General features: G+C 34.5%; 1 protein-coding gene across 5 annotated transcripts in view; it reads left to right on the top strand.

Moving 5' to 3' along the window:
• Positions 1–17,818, top strand: part of Erbb4 (erb-b2 receptor tyrosine kinase 4) — a 1,018,041-nt gene that overhangs the window by 31,130 nt on the left and 969,093 nt on the right. The window lies entirely within an intron of this gene.

Genomic DNA, 17,818 nt, shown 5'->3' with positions numbered 1-17,818 from the left:
GGTCAGTTAGGGATAAGCATGAAATTAACTTCTCTGACTTGAAAGAGAATATAAAAGATCATTATACATTACAGTGTAAATATAGCTTAATCCAGGCATTGCCATGTACATCTACCTGCAACAATTTTGGACTTGAATATGTAAAAGGCAGAAATTGACATAGGGTCTAGATAAGTGTAAATTCTGAACAGTTCCTTATTTTGAGCCACGCTGAACTTTTCTCCTAGTATTTTCCCTTACCTTTATCTGTTGTCTAAATGCATCAGCATTCCTTTCTCTTCCTACTAAATATTCCCCAAGGTATCTTTGGCCACAACTGGCAGAAGACAGGACCTTCTGCAATTCAGAAACACCCACGCGAAACACCACAAAGCAAGCTGCTTCAGCTGCTTCTCTAAAGGTCACATAATGCTTTGTGTTTTCCACAGCATGACACAGCACGACAGAACAAAGTAGCTGTCTTCGGTATTGTCAGCATTGTACACCAGCTTCAAATGATGAAATGCTTCTGAGTATGCCTTTGCTTTTTTTGGTGGTTTACACCAATCCCTTTAAAGTATAATATGCATCAAATAAATGATTCATTTATTATCCCTGACACCTGAACTTGGTAAGAGAAACGTATCTAGGCATCACTTCAAACCCACATTAGGCTGCTGCTTGCTTTTGAAGTGATAAAATGTAGCTCGTGGGGCTGGGGATGTGGCTCAGTGGCACGGTGCCTGCCGGCAAGCGTGAGGTCATAAGTGCAATACCAGGTGCAAAAATCAAAACAAACCCCACAACACATTTTGATTTTCTGTCTTTAAGTTTCCATGATTACTTAATGACTATCTTTTCCAAAAAGGGTATCATATCATATTCTTCTAGTTGTTGTGAAATACAAAGTTTAGAATGAGAGGGAAATTTTTAACTTTCAATTGAGAAATTTCCTTTATTCCCTTCTTTTTTCTTTTCCTTTCCTTCCTTCCCCTCTCCTCCAGAGTTCCTCTTGCCACTTTAACATTTCTTCCTATTTTACAATATCTGTTATTCATGTTGGCCTTTAAATACACTTTTGATTTTTTCTTACCAGAGAAACAATGCAACATTCACTCATATATGTCTGATTTATTTCACCTGAGTATTGTCTCAGAATGCATTGATTCACCTAGAAGTGCCTCAAATTTATCTTTCTTTATGACTGAGTAGCACTCTATTGTATAAAATACTGCGTCTTTTTTATTCATCAGTTGATGGGCATGTTCATAGCACAGTTTGTAATACTTAATTGAGAAACTTTAATTAAAATTCTTGAGTGACAGTTTTGTTTTAATTTGGAAATTATAATTAGGGTCATGCCAGCTGATAAAACAGAAGATCTTTGGATTATGATAGATTAAACCAAGAAAGATTTATTTACCATTATAGTACAGTTCAGTGCAGACATTTCCAGGTGGACTTCTGCCCAGTGGGCTACTACAGTTCTCACTGTAACTGGTGGGTGTTTGCACACCCACAAGGAAAAAGAGAATGGAGAATTGCATATATAAAGTTTCTAAGAACTAAACCTGATAGTGACATGCGTTATTTTGGTTCCTATTCTCCTGGGTAGAGTTCAATTCATTGCTATACCCAACTCCAAGGGAAATACGGTGACACCATGTACTTAGAAATGAGTATGATAAGCAGACAGTAGTCTCTACTTTAAGAAAGTTAATACGAAAAAAAATTAATAGAGGAGATTCTGCTTTAGTGTAGAGAGACACTCATTTGAAGTCATTCAGCCTTAAAGTAAAAATAAAACTCTGGACTTTATGAGCCAGTTTTAACCTTGAGGAAATTATTAATCTTTCTGTCATAGTACACTAAGTACAGAATAGGAAAATAATATGTATCTCAAGGATTATTATCAAGATTAAATGATACAAGGTTTATAAAAAGTGTCTAGCATTGTGCAGAGAAACAAAGACTTGAGAAAGGTGGATTTAATGTTTACTGTTACCCGCTTTACTTCTTTGTAATTCTGTGATGACCCATAAACATTTGATTTGACATTAATGTAGTTCAATGCCAAAATAGTTTTTAAAAGAGGAATTATGCATGGTAAATTGTAGCTATTCAGAAATTGTCCATTTTTGCAGCAGTCCAAAGAATTGAAAAAACAAATATATATTATAATACATACATTTTGATCTAAATGTATACTTTTTAACATGCATTACTAATTTTGAAGATTTTTCAATTGAATATATTTGCTTTGTAGTTGAATTTATGGAAGAAGGAAAACATAACCTTTCAGGGAATGAAAAACATTATGCATCTCTGTTAGGTACACGTATGTCCATACATGTATGTGCATATATACACATGCAAGTGCATACATGTGTGCTGTGTATGTATGCGTTTATCACACATATGAGGCAGAGACAAAGAGACACAGATCTTAGCTGTCATTTCTCTAAACTTTATTCTGGTATTGATTCTCTTGTAATTTTAGTATTCATGTATCTTGGCTTTTCATGTCATGGTAAATGTATATCACAGTTACATATTCATAAAGAAGAAAAATATACTGCATAGTTTAGTGTCCCAGGACTTACGGTGTAAATAACCCATGAGAATCCACTTTACGGAAAAAAAAAAAAAAAAAACTAAAGCTTTCCATTAATAGTAATGACATGATTTATGGGCTCCTTGTCTTTGGACGTTAAATAATCTATAGGGGCCAAATCCATATTAAAACTAAATATAAAATAAAAACTGTACTTTTGTAACCTGAATACAATTAAGATACCTGTTTAACTTTCTGAGACCCCTGGTCTTTGGCTGCATACGAATTTAGACCATTCATTTATAGGTTCAGATTTTAAAAGCTTTCTCCATTTTAATTCATAAAATGATTAAGGAGTTTATGTTTAAACATGAGATCTTATCTGCACGTAGAGTCTAAAGTGCCGGAAAATTTATGTCCAATGCTGTGAAATAGAAACAAACTGAACCCAAGCTCTTCTTTTCAGGGAAGCGAGACTTCCATGGTTAGACTGGAGCAAAAATTTCAAAGTAGGTGTGTTTTTCAGAGCAAGTACTTCTCTTTGTTACAAATAGTTGCATTCTAAACTTCAAACTCCTGAATTTTAATTATCTGTTTTCTGTGACTACCAAATAAGTTGATGGTCTGGAGTTTTTCTCACTTTTGTGGCAGTTCTGTTGGTCTTTGCATTTGCTAGGTGGTTATTATTTGTCTTCTCCAGTGTGGTAAACAATTCCTAGCTAAGTAGTTGATGTTAATTTACCTAGACAGATTTAACTTTGTCTCGTGCATCCAGAACATACATTCAATTTCAGAAACTTCATTTCACAAGACCTGCTGCATGCCAGCAAATAGACAGATTACACATTCCCGGATGCCAGCGTGAAATGGAGAACATTCTTTTCATCCTGGGACTGGCTGTGATGTGGGGAGGTGAATGTATCCTGTTCACGCTGCTTCTGTGTACTTTGTGCCATTAGTTGTGCAACTGTGTATCCTCTTCTCTCTGCGCCTTGTATTATTTGCTGTGTTCAAATGTGTCTGAAGATGGTTGTGATGTTTACCTGTTAATCCTTTTGTTTGTTTTTTCAACACTAAATTAGGTTGTCCTGTTGGTATTATCTGCTGAGGCTATTTTCAGGACATACTATTTTCCTCCTTTTTCTCATTCAAGTAAAATACCCTTTCAGGAGTAGCAAAGTGTGGGTATTTGTATAATACGTATCAGATGTATTCCAAGGATTTTCTGGATTCTAAAAAGTTATTGAGGTTGACAGGTTGACTTTTTCTAAAAAAAAAAAAAAACTATTTTTCTTTTCTTCTATTTGCATGGGAGTAAATGCGTGGCCTTACCCGAGGAATTTAGGCCCTCTCAGCTGAGAGGATGGGATGAATATTTTCATGTAATTTGTTCTAGCTTCTTGGTTCCATGTTGGTGGTAATCATTAGCAAATCTTTGTATGGCAGGCATTATAAGCATTCTAAACATACCTGTGTTGCATAGCAAAGTTGTTGTGCTTGCCTCTCATCAACCCCAGAATGACACATTTTTTTCTTATTCCCTAAAAAGAAATGGGTGACTCGACAAAACAGAAAAAAAATTAACTTACTATAAAGACCATTTTATAATAGCCCTGTAGTAGTCACATATTAATATCATCATATTTTACAGTGAGTATTTAATAGACAGATGTAGTTCATATGACAGTATGAGAGTAAGGCAGTTCCCTGGGCCAAATCATTAGCAACCAAGTTTTCAATTAGAGAGCAAGACCAATTAACCAGAGTGGGTTTCATTTTAATTATGGGGTGATTAGGACAACTAGATAACCAGCCCAGAGGAAGGAGAGCTCAACTCTGCACCCGTGTGTGTGTGTGTGTGTGTGTGTGTGTGTGTGTGTGTTTGTGTGTGTGTGTGTGTGTGTGTGTGTGAGTGCTTACTATGCAAATTTATAAAGACCATGCAAAGAAGCTTTTTTAAAATGAAAAGGCAGAGTTTTTTAATGTCAGGAAATCTATATTACTGGTTTGATCAATGAAAAGTGAATTCAAAATGCTAAACTGGTCATTTGTAAACTAAACACTATTGTTTGTACAAGAAAAATGCAAATGCAGAAGAAAAGGATTCTTTATTAGCAATCCCTGTGCAACATGGTTTGTATTTTGGATGATTTGATATTGTGTCATCTCATTAATAAGTCATTCATTTTGGGAAACATTGAATGAGACTTCAAGTAGTAAGATACCTTGAATAAATTTCTGATACTTCGTTTTGGCTGCCAAAATTATTACTATTATTATTATTATTATTATTGCTATTATTATTTTACTCAAGTTCATTTTCTACATCTCCATTTACTCTCTGAATTTTTCTAATTATCTTTCATCAGTTTAACTCCAACACATCTAAACCAATTCTTTCCTCCCATAAACTAGGCTCTTCTTGAAATTTCTCTCTTGCTTCTGGGAATGGGATCTGTATTGCAGTGTTTCCTCAGATATGAATGATTATAGTTTTTTATTGCATTGTCATCCATCTTTTATTGTCAGTTTTTGAAAATTTCGTATAACAAGTCAGTCTATATTTGGACTATCATTCTTATCCAGATTCTCAGAAGCTTGCAGCTAGGCTATTCAGCATTCTTTGTTGATCAGACAGTCTCATTTCTCTGAATAACCCTTTGATTAGCTAGCCCTGGGTTTATGCATGTCATTGTACTAAAAATTATTCCACCAACTATTATATGTAATATAAAATATATAAAATATTCTCCTCAGTTTCAAGGACTTCAGTAATTTATTACTTCTGATAGGAAACACAAGAAAGGATCCATTGATAGTGGAAATCACTGAAAAGGATGGGTTTAAAAAGTAATTTAATACTATCCTACTTATAAGTACTCCCTGCTGCAACTGGAGCATAGACTTACTAGAAATGGGAAGTACTTCTTAGCAATATACTATGAAATTGAACAGTGTCAATAAGCCCCCTAACAGCTAATTAATTAAACTAAGCAGCTTTGTTTCATTAATATAGCTTAAATAATTGGAGAGAGATGATTTTTAATCTTGTATAAACTAGTGGTTCTACTGATAAATGTAATCATGATGAACTTTAAAGTACTGTTAACAGGGCTTTGCTCGGGAAGATTCTGATTTATTTACTGATTCAAATTCACTTGATGAGAATCTCTATAGTTAAGGCCTAGAAATGTATTTTTGTGAGAGTTCAAGATGTTTCATGCCATAGTTCAGAGACATACTATGTGTTATGACTCAGTCACTTCTGTTAATGAAGGGCTCTGAAGCTAAAGTAAAATATTTCTGATAGTTGAAATGTGAAGGGCTATAAATATGGCGAAACAAATTTGTCATGGAATCTCTTAAGTGTCCTGATGGATGATTGTTAGAAACATCTAGATGTTAATGTGTTGTCATGAAATATTGTATCATTACATTTTGGATGACTCGAAGAATGAAAGAAAATGGGATTAATCATAATTGCCTAGGCTAGAAGGATTTATCATGATCAAAGGCCTGGCCCAATGTGGAATACATGTAAATATATAAAATATTAGAAGTTGACCGAAAATACTAGAACTATTTTTGCAACAGGAATGTACCTGAATCCTTTGGAGAGTCATTAGCGGGTGCAAGGATTTCTTTATTCTGCATTCGCTATTCTAATTGACTTTAGGGTTTAAATAAGATTAAAAGTACTGGCATGTTAGTCAAATTGGGAAGTGTTAACTCATTGCCAATAGTAAAGAGGCAAGGAAAATTAATCCCTCAATTGCTGAGTAAAACTGTAGCTCCTTTGATTTTAGGATTATTCGTTTAAAAGCCCCATTTAAGGAGGAATATGTAGAAAGATTGGAAGTGGAGTCTAGATTCCCCTCAGCAGAAATCCCAGTGGCCCGTGTCCGCACCCCTGCACACAGGCATACAAGGTTTCCTGCAGGATGGGTGTGGAATAATAGCGACTGGGTGGAAGCAGTGTGGCAGGGAGCCGGCAGAGAGCTATCAGGATTGGAGAGTGCGGTTTCTGTCGGAAGCAGAAGGTCTGCACTTCCCGTTACCTGTTACAGGGTTATCCTTAAAAAAATAAGCTTTGAATTGGGAAATTTTATATAAATATATCCAACCTTAAGTGTTTGTAACATTCAATTTTTTACTGCCAAGGAGAGTACGTCGGACTTGGCAAGCACATTGAATCTAAAGTGTTCACCTTTCTTCAACCTCACCCAGATACAGATATTGTCAAAGACGTTTGACTAAAAGTGTGTGCATGTTGACTCAGTAATATTTGCTTGTTTATTTAGGTGCACTAAAACCTTCATATTTGTTGTATCTTAAGGTGGTTCATGTTTAGGTTAATGGGGAGAAAAATTTGGGTTCAAGCAGAAAAATTCATACATTGAGTCTCAATCTGATAACAGCAGGTGAAGAACTCGTGCTTAAAAAGTGATGTTCAAACTGATGTGTCTAAATATAGTTATTATTTTAAACGTGAAATAAAGTACCACTTGTGACTCACAAAAGGAAAACATAAGATGTACTAGAAAAACATCAATCGTCACTTAAACAATTTATTATTATTATTTTTATTATTCTTAGCATCACACATGCTACACAAGTAGACCTTCTAGGTAAGTCTTCTACCACTGACCTATACACCTAGTCCATACTATTTTTTATTTACATAGTTGTATGAAGATGGCATAGCAATAGGCTTTTTTTGGTGAATTTACTTGTGATGGATGAATTGTCATAATTCATGTAATTCCTGTGAATTATAGGTAGTGCATCAAAATTTTGGGTTGCCAGATGTGTGCTTCATGCATAGATTAGGTTCTTTTGCTAATACTTTGACCAATTAGGAAAGATACCATTTTCAAGTAGTGGTGTGAATCATTCAAGATCCATGAATGACTTAAATTAATTTTGTTTATGCATGCTTATTTGTGAGAGAATGTAGGATGTAGCCTATATAATATACATGGTTTTTGACCATGTAAACCAAAACAGATTATTTTTCTTTTTCCAGACTGATCTTTTGTTTCTCGGCTGGGAAGTTTTCTATCTGTCCTAAAATGTTTATTGTAAAATAACATCCATTAATTTTGTAAATACATATTTGAAGTTCTACATATCTCTGTAATGAGCCTGGTTTCTAAGACCTCTGTATTCATAGAAACTTTAATGTTTTTACTACATCAGTTTACTTCATGTGTAGTTTCTGGCCAATATATAAGGATTTCTGTAAGGTGATCTCTGAAATTTAGTCACTACAATTTGATTGTCACTGTAAATTGATAATTGTTCAATCAAAACAAAGATTCATTGCAAACAAGTGCTATTTGATTTTATGTCAAACAGCATAAAATATAAGGAAATTATATGTAATTGCAGAAGTCCTAAATGAAATCTCTGGTGGCTATTCTGAATTTCCAAGAATAACACAGAGAAGCCTGTGTAAATTATGCATTACAAATAATAATGCGTATTATACTGTCTTTGCAACCTGTGTGTTTAATAGGTAAAAAACAGAATCTTACCTTTTGAATTATGGACCTGTATAACATGCACCTATATCATTGAAAGAGATCTTGATTTTGTAGGCGAGCTAATATGTTTTGGACCCAATCCTTCCTGAAGGCTATAATTCTGTGGCAGGGCTAATTGTTGCTGTCAATAGGGTTCTTGCAGATGCTGCTGTCAGGTGAGGCATAGTATGGGTTCCATCAGGTAGATTTCTACCGTGGCTAAATATTTACTAACTGAACAAAGCTTAAGTGTGTGCAGGATGAGAAAAGAGAGAGTCATCAGTAGTATCTAGAGGACCAGATGGTTTGACATAGATACTCTTTTTTTAATTAGTTGCTGCTAGGGTTGAAAAATGCCCTCTTAACAAGCTAATAAAATAGTAGGCTTACAATTTAAACCGAATTTCTTTCTTTATGTTCTTGAGATTGGATGTTAAAACTTTACAAGTTTAAACTACTGTGACACAAGTAATTTTTCCTTGTGGATTTGCTTGCAAATTAAATGTATACAGTACCAAGTAGAAGCATGTGGATGAGACGAAGGTAATTTTCATCATAGTGCTTGCATGTAAACAGTGTCATTTCTTTTTATTTCAGCAAGGTTTTAACGAGGAAAAACTAGTCCAGGGAGACATGGTGGTGTTAAGTAAGCACTGGAATAAGTAACTGAGAGTCTTTTACTGTGAGCTGGAATCCTTCTGACTTGAAGGTAGTTGAGGTCCTGTCTAAAGTGCTATCTGAGATGCGTTTAATCTCATGATCCTTTTTATTTTTAATTTTCTATGTAATTTCAGAGAATTTGAAACTGGATTTTTAATTTTTGTTTTGAGTTAACAGGTCAAGGTTTTTTTTTTGAACCTTATAAATGAAAATCTTTCCATTGTGTCATATCTGCCTTAACTACACTGTAAAGTTAATTAGGCAAGAGCTGGGCACTGCACAGGGATTAATGACTAACAGGGAGGAGTAGATGGCTCAAGGTACAGCCAAGGGCCATTAACATCCACTGGCTATTAATTCTCAGGAAATGTCCAGCATTGAACTCATTATTGCTATTATGAACTGAAAATAGAAAAGAAATATAGGCATATTGATTTTTTCAGGGTGATGCAATTTTAATTGATATGTACAAGGCATTCATGGAGAACCTAATTCTTGTACATTAGCCAATGGCATCACAGTTTGCATTTCTCATGGTTCCATTTGGCTTATAATTAAGCAATAACAATTGTAGACTTGGGCATTTCATAGGGATTAATGAATGGCTGGGTGGAGTTAATTGCCTAAGTATAGTCTCAGGCCATTAACCTCAGTTGGTCACTAATCTCAAGGAATTTCTTTGCACTGAAGGAATTCTTTGTGAAGAAAAGAAAAGAATTGTCAATTATCTTAATATTAATCCCAAAGCATTTTTATTTTATTGATACATATCCAATAACAGAAAGTTTTTTCTGTTTATCCCTTTCATGATTATTTCTTTTTGAATGTAAATACCGAGTATAGTTACAGTATTTAAATAGAACTTATTTGAAAAGAGCATGTTCCATTAATAAATAAGAATATGGAAGCATTCATTTTTTGAGCTTTTCAGTCAATACCTTACATATACATACATACATATACATGTATATGTTGTGCTGATTCTTATCTTTATTAAATTAAGCTATTTTTAATAGTTTAACCTGGAAGAAGAATGACTTTGCTATGTTTTCATTGGTTATATATATATTTTTATCCAATTTATATACAGCAGTTACATAGTAGTTTCCTGGTCACTGTCCTTTGTAGTGTATATATCATCAATACAAATTATCCTTGTAATTCTCTCATTGGTGTGCTATAGTCTATAGTACTGTCTCTGTTTTGACTGTGTTGATAATTTATACACTAGCTGAAAAGTCAAAAAATTAAATTGGATTATTAAAACTAAGTCAATTGATTTTAAAAATGCTAATTTGAAATCACCAACAAAGTGAAAAGAAAACCCAGAGTGGGAACATATAAAGAATTCTATCTAGAACATTGAAAGAAGTGAAAAAAATTAGACCTCCTACATTCAAAGACCCAATCCAAAAAAAGGGCATCTGAAATCAATACACACTTCTCATATGAAGAAATATAAGTGGTAAATAAATATATGAAACAATGTTCAAAATCACTGGTCATCTGAGAATTGAAAATTAAAATAACACTGAGATTCCACCTCACCCCAGAAATAATGGCTATCATCAAGAAATGAATCAATACCAAATGCTGGAGAGGCTTTGGGGAAAAAGGAGCCCTTCTCCACTTTTGGTAGAAGTGTAGACTGGTGCAACCACTGTGGAAATCAGTGGGGGAGACTGCTCAAAAAGTTATGATTAGAGGTCCCATTAGACCCAGCGATTCCCCTTCTGAGAATTTTCCCAGAAGAATTGAATGCCTCATACCACAGTGATATATATGCACCCATGCTTATAGCAGCATGATTTGTAACAGCTAAATCATGGAAACAACCCAGATGCCCATCATCTGAGGAATGAATAAAAAAAGTGATATTTTTATATAATGGAGTAGTATTCAGCTACTAAGAAAGGGAAACTCAAGACTTTCATAGTAAATGGATGCAGCTAGAGACCATGTTCATGATTGAAATAAATTTGCATATGTGAGCACCATCTTTTCTCGCTAGTGTAAGAAACTAAAAGAGTAAATAAGATACAAAATCTTCACTAGATACTGAGAAAGGGAAACTGCTCACAGGAAAGAACAACTTGGATTGAGGAAAGGAGAAGTGAAAGAAGGGAAATGAAAGAAAAATACATAGTAGCTAACATAATTATGCTATTTTCTTTCAGTTCATTGAAAAGATCAGTTTGTACTTACATTGATTAATTTTGCATGCCTATATCTTATAATCTGAACAACTACTTCTAAGGCAGCAATAAGTAACCATTGTTAATTTCTTACCCTGTTTTTAAATTCTGTATTATTGTTTTTATTTTTGTTTACCTTTCTCACTTGAAAATAATTTTAAAAATGCTAATTTTAGACTGTAAATATCACATTGTTTCTCTGGTGTGAGAAACCAAAAGTATAAATAAGGACCAAATGTATAATAGATATTGTGAAACAGGAAGAAAATATTCAAATGGAAAGAGGAATTAGGGAGAGCTGGAGAGGAAGAGGAAGAAAGGGGAAAAATGATCAGAAAAGAAGGGAAACAATGAAAACAGCATTTGTAAATAAGGAGGGGAAGATAATGGGTGAAGGGAGGGGAAGGGAATGGAAAAAAAAAGAACCAAGTTATATCTGTACAAGTGCAAATCTCCTGTAATGAATGTGATCATCATTTATGCCTAAAATGTACCAACTTAATTTTTTAAAAATTCTGTTTTGTATTTAAGACTTTATATAAACTACAAGGCAGAGATTATTAAAAAGGTATTTAGTGAAATGAATATCAGCATTTACTTTCTAGAGCAATGACAGAATTGTATTGTTTGGATTCTAGGAAATTCTAATGCTAGAACTTGACTGGTTTTAAATAGCTTAGCTAAAAAGTGCTGGCGTGAAATTTGAACATTATACTTGAAAAGTAATCCTTAAGTATGCTAAGTACGGGTGATACTGATCTTATTTTAAGTACAAGAACTGACATATTCATAAGTTTATCCATTTGACTATATATATATATATAATAATAAAATTTACCATGTTAGAACCAAAATGTTTCAAAGTCCTGGATGTCTTTTTATTTTTTTATTTACTTTTATGTTTTTGGGGGTACTGGTAATTGAACTCAGGACATCATACTTGCCAGGCAGGCACCGAGCTGCTGAGCTACATCCCCAGCCCAGTTTTGCCAGCTACTTGACAATATGACCCTTATCTCCAAAACGTATAACACTTTCCCTATTTGTGAAGTATAAACAAGTGTTAAGTATTAAACAATTAAATGTTAAGTATAAGCAATTTGAATGTGTATCGCAATGTGCTTTCATTTGCAAAAGTCACTAAGGAAAATAGCGTGTGTGTGTGTGTGTGTGTGTGTGTACACAGATAACTTTTATAAAAACAAATTCCAATGAGGAATTAAAGCAATTTTATGCATAAAAATATACTCCCTTGTTGTTGGATAACTTAGATAATAACTTTAGTTCATTATATGTAGATAATAGATAATAACTTTAGTTCATTATATGCATTATATGCCTACATTTCAAGAAACAATCAAATAATCTGAGTATATTCAACAAATAAAGAATTCAACCTCAGAAATAAATATTAACAAAGTTAACCTTTTAACATCAAAAAATCCCAATTCTAATTGTAATTAGTTTTTCCAATATCTTTTATAATAAAGAACTATTACATACAATAAATTACTAGTTATCTTCATTTTAAACTATAATATTACATATCTTGTTTCTTGATATTTTAAAATTTATTTTATTTATACATGTTTGCAATTCACAGTTTATAGTCATCATGCACAGTGGTTTGTTGTATACAGTCTGTGTCACTTTGAGCATCTTTGTTGACAATGATACTGTTATTTGTTTCAGTAAATGGATGACATAGTCCCAAGAAATTAAATGACTTATTGTTAGAAGTAAAAATGAAGAATAGGTTTTATTTTTCCAAATTTAATACCCTTATCCTGTACCTGAGTTTCATAGTAAAACCTAATAGATTTGATCATGTGATCACTGTAAAGATACATAATTTAGATCAGTATACCTTCTTTAATTGGTAATCTTTTATCATGTTTACATGTAAAGATGTAAGGCATATGGTTTTTATTTTTATTTAAATAAACTTATAAAATTGTTTTAATAGTAAACATTGCTACTTTATTATAGAGCAAAATGTATGAAATTTTGTATAAATTTTAAAAATTCATTAAAAATGAATTTATTGAACATATCCCACTGGTGCTACAACAAAGTCTCAACAATTCCAAAATTTTTTTTTGGTCATCTAATTCTATATGTTATATTCTGGTTTGTTCCACTGAAAAGTTATTTTAAAGTACAATACACTGTTCTTTTTTTAGGTACCCTCATTTAAGTGAAGATATAGATAATCGTGTTTGAGTACACTCTTTAGTCTTCTATCCAATTTCTTATTTTATGGTAGCAAATTGTATTATTATTTCAGAGTCTCATTTTTGTTTTCATAAGACCTAATTTTAGACTGCACAGAATTTATATTATCTGTATTCTCTGTTACCCACTGTCCAGTATATGCCTGTACTTATAACAGAATTCAAAAATTGATGTTTTTTCCAGTACCACTTCAAGAGTCTGCTTGAAAATGTCTTTATATACAGCATTTGTATGCTACAAAGAATATTTGTTCTTATGACAAAGGAGTATATTCAGAAACACTGTGGAATGGAGGCCAGGGTCAGGAAATTTATGTAATACTAATTTTATGTATTCCTTCGAATGACAACAGTTTTCAATGTTCATGTTACTAATGTGAGGAAAGAAAGCATTACATCTAAAATTACATATTTGAGGAAATCATAGAAAGCAAGGAACACATTGGCCAGGAATAAAAGTAATTTCTAGACTAAGTTTTCAAACAAAGAAAATTCTAGATGGTGAACAAGGCAATAATTCTTCCATATATTCTTTAGTGAAATTTAAGTGCTCCCTGAAAATTATTCTTTATCAGAATAGTCCTATGAACAGTATAATGCTTGTCAAAATCCATCTGTTCTAAAGCAGTAAGTTCAACAGAGTTTGAATTGGGAAACAAGCTCCTGTCTTTTGTGGTATGAAGGAGAAGACAAAGTAAGCCACCTACAAGAAGGTAGCATGCTTTGAAAATGGTTGCAGTCCTCAGTGACGGAAGTCTCTGGTTGTCTTTGACTTTGATTTTGAAGAGTTAGACATGAATCTCATAAATCGAATGTAGGAATCAGATTGAACCTTTATTATTGATTTTAAAAGGAAGCAGTGCTGACGTCACATCTTCCCTTTTGTCCATGACAATTCTTTTCATCTTCCATCTAGCTTAGTTATAGGGATACCTTCTCAATTAGATGCACGGATACCTTGCAGAACTACTCTTGTAAGTTGGTGTTCTCATATTTAAAAAGGCAAAAAGATAATAAAACACCAGCTGTAGAAAATGACACAAGGAAAACAGGTTTAAATTTACCTAAAGACAAGAAAATGCTAGATGTATTTCAAAGTAAAAATAACATCAACTTTTGGGTCACCAAACTTTAAAAATTTTTATTCACAGTGTAATAGAGCAGTAGTCCTCGACCCTATTAGGAACGGCATAGCAAGAGTGAGCAATGGGAAAAGTTTTGTCTGTGTTTACATCTGCCCCACCCCCATCACTTGCAGGACACCGGAGCCCACCTCCTGCCAGATCCGCCCAGCATTAGAGTCTCTTGGGTGCTTGAAAGCTGCTGCAAGCTGCATGCGCACGAGGGCTGTGAGCTCCTCATGAGAACCTCATACCTGACGAACTGAGGTGGTGCTGAGGTGGTGATGCTAACCCCGGTGGGCAGCTGCAAATGCAGAAAGACATTAGAGAAATCTGACTACACAGGAACCACGGTATATCAGTGTTTGCATGCTCAGCAAAACCATCTTAAGAAAGTGGCAAGTGACAAACTGCACCTGGCAGCATGCAATATAGACCCAAGTGAGCCAATGTACTGCAGTTACACAGCTGCACCTGATGGCAGGCGTTAGGTCACAATCTGACACCCACTTTAGTTTGTGCCCATCATTTTATTGGCCACTTTGGTCCCCATGTCTTGTCTCTACTGTGCGTTTTTCTCAGTCTCAGTTTTGTAAGCCCACAGGGTTACTCTAGCCTAAATGAGTAAAAACCACAGGTCACAAGAAAATAACTTTGATAAAGGAGAAACATCAGAGATGAGATAGCAGGGGATTCTGCCAATCAGGAAATCTGAATTAGTTATTTTATGTTGGTATATGCAGAGAGAGATGGGGACGGGGAGAGAGATGGGTAGCTGCCATGACTGCATGACTTTGTGGTTTCATTACTTAGATCAAAGAGTTCACTTCTGAATGCGAATCTGTACACTGTAATCTCTAAAGAAATGCTGCCTGGATAAATACTGTTACATGAACCCAACAGCGTATTGCAGGATGTGATTAAAAGTGTCAGCCACATTAAAATACATGTCCTGGAGTCTGTTTGGAAGTCCTGTGAGATGGATGCAGAACACATGCATCTTTTACACACAGAAATGAGATGGCTTTCTAAACGTACACCACTGGCTAGAGTTTCTGAGTTGCAAAAGCAGCTCTAGAGAGTTTTCAGAAAAGCAGCCACAACTGGAAGCACATTTTAGTAATATAAACTGGGTGGCAAAATTTGCTTACTCCAGTGACATATTCAACCTGTTCAGTGAACTCAGTAAGTCACTTCTAGGGAAATAACAGCTGTGTTCAAGTCAGTGACTAAAGTGGCTGTATTCAAAGCTAACCTGGAATTATGGGACCATGAGTGAACATTGTGACTTTTGTCACGTTTCCAACAGTAGCAGACAATTTTTTAAAAAGACAGAACTATAGCCATCCAACTCCAAGATCATGCCTGACCACTTACCTCAGTTTTCAGAAGAGTTGGAATATTACTCTCCAACACAAAAGAACCCCTGAATTGGGAACAAGTGTGTGTGTGACTTATTTATAAATAAGTCGGGTGAATCACCTTTGTGCTAGAAGTGAATCAACTGCTTGAGCTCACAAATAGCAATCATCTTAGAATTGTTTTGCAGACAAGTTCAAATCTCTGTGTGCTCTTGATTAAAGCCATGGCAGAATATCCTGACATTGGCACAGATGCACTGAAAAATCTGCTTCCATATCTTTGTGAAGTTGGATTTTCTGCAGAGAGACAACCAATACAAGATTTCAGAGTAGCCTGGACATGCATGATGTATTTTGGATACAACTTTTCTGCAAGAAAGTTTTACATAAAGATCCAGGATACTTTAAAACTCTATTTCCAGTATTTGGAGATATTTTTCCTGTTTTCCAGTGCTATCAAATGTTTGAATTAAATATGCTTATAGAAAATGTCTTTTTCATGCTCTTCACATTGTAGAGATTATATTTCTGATTCAAAATGTCCTTTGAATTTTCTTTGAAACTGGCTTTCAAAACCATCAGTTAATAGTGAGCCCTTTGTTTAGTTAAAAAGTAATACTTGTAGTAAGAGACAGATTTGAAATTTCAGTTGTATCTTTCTGGGTTGAGAAGGAAAGATAGAAAGAACTAAATCCAAGTGGGACCACTGTGACATCACAGTGATACTCACTGGTAAGAAGACTGAGAAGCAGTAACAGTAGAGATACTGTTAGACTTTTGTTCAGTGTTTGTTCTTATGCATTGTGTGGTTGACAGTGTACAGGGTGCTTGGCAGGGAGCTAGGGATGTGACAGTGAACGAGATATAGACCGAGATATAGACCAGTTATTGTGATCAAATATAATACATAGACTAAAAGAAAATGATTCAGTCATGCTTCTCAGCTAGGGAAAAGGCAGGAGAAGCCTTCTGTAATGTGTTCTGAGTTAGACAGCAGGACTGTTTGGCCCCAATCATTCCAGATAATAGCAGAAGATGATATTAAAAACAGTATAGTGTGTTTGGGAAACTGTTGGTTCAGTATTCTTAGAGCTTAATTCTCCTGAAACATCTTGGGAGAAAAATGAAGGAAATGATAAAAGACGAATTTACACATTCTTCATGAATCTTCCTTCCTTCTGTAAAGGAACAGGACCCTTTAACCAGTAGAGAAGCCTAGTTTTAAGTTGCAAAGAAAGTTATAAACTCTGGAGGACCCTCTTATATTTCCATTTATGTTTAAGAAACTTGATGTTATGCATTTTGACAACTATTCAGCATGTAAAAGCTGTGAAAAATTATTCCTATATAGAATAATGCATCCCCCCATCCTGTAAGAGAGAAATGCTAGCTCTACTGACATCTGAGTACTGATGATAATTGTTTTTATTTAAGTGTATGGTAAATTAGATTATTGGCTGCCCTGATCTGGAAAAATAAGATATTTTGATTCCTTACATTTGTAAATCTTCCCTGTATGGAATAAAGTTAATGAGCTCAAGAAAGATACACACCTGCCTAATTTTTCACTGAGTATCTCCACATGAGTGCTGGCTTCACTTTATGGCTTGCTTGGGGGTAATGGAAGGGGGCAGAGCATTGGCCAGTGCAGTTCTCTTTAGTATCCTGTTTATTAATGAATCTTAATTCAGCCCCAGCCGTGTCTCCTATGAGGACAACAAAGCAGCTAAAAATGGGCTCCCAGAGAAAGGTGAGTGAAGTTAGGGTTTTAATGTGTCAACTTCTACTCTCATTTTGTACTTGTAGGAAAATACCCATAACCTGAAGTATCAGGCCAATTTGTGAGATATAAAGGGGAAAGATCATTTAAGAAAGTTATGTATTATTTTGTCACTTATGTCTAGTAATTAGTTGTTTAAACTTCGTAGTACATTTTCTTTTTTATTTTAGAGAACTTACTTAGGGTGAGCTGTCTGGAGATGTCTTCTTTATGAATTACTCTAGCAAAAGAATACAGTGCTTTTGAAGGGAGCATCTTAGGAAAGAGGAGTGGGTCATCCAGTGTGAGGAGCAGAAGGGTGCATTTTCCTTCTCTGTCCCTTGTCCTGTCTGTGAACAGTCAAAAAAACCTCTGCCCAAGGCATCATTTGAGGAAGTAACACAATGAAATGGATCAGTAGAGAGTTTTC

The sequence above is a fragment of the Cavia porcellus genome, unplaced genomic scaffold (genome assembly GCF_034190915.1).
Source record: "Cavia porcellus strain 051 isolate PalLab524CR breed Dunkin Hartley unplaced genomic scaffold, mCavPor4.1 scaffold_26, whole genome shotgun sequence".
Taxonomy (NCBI): Eukaryota; Metazoa; Chordata; class Mammalia; order Rodentia; family Caviidae; genus Cavia; species Cavia porcellus.
Note: the sequence above shows the minus strand (reverse complement) of the source record. Positions and strands in the feature narration are given on the sequence as shown.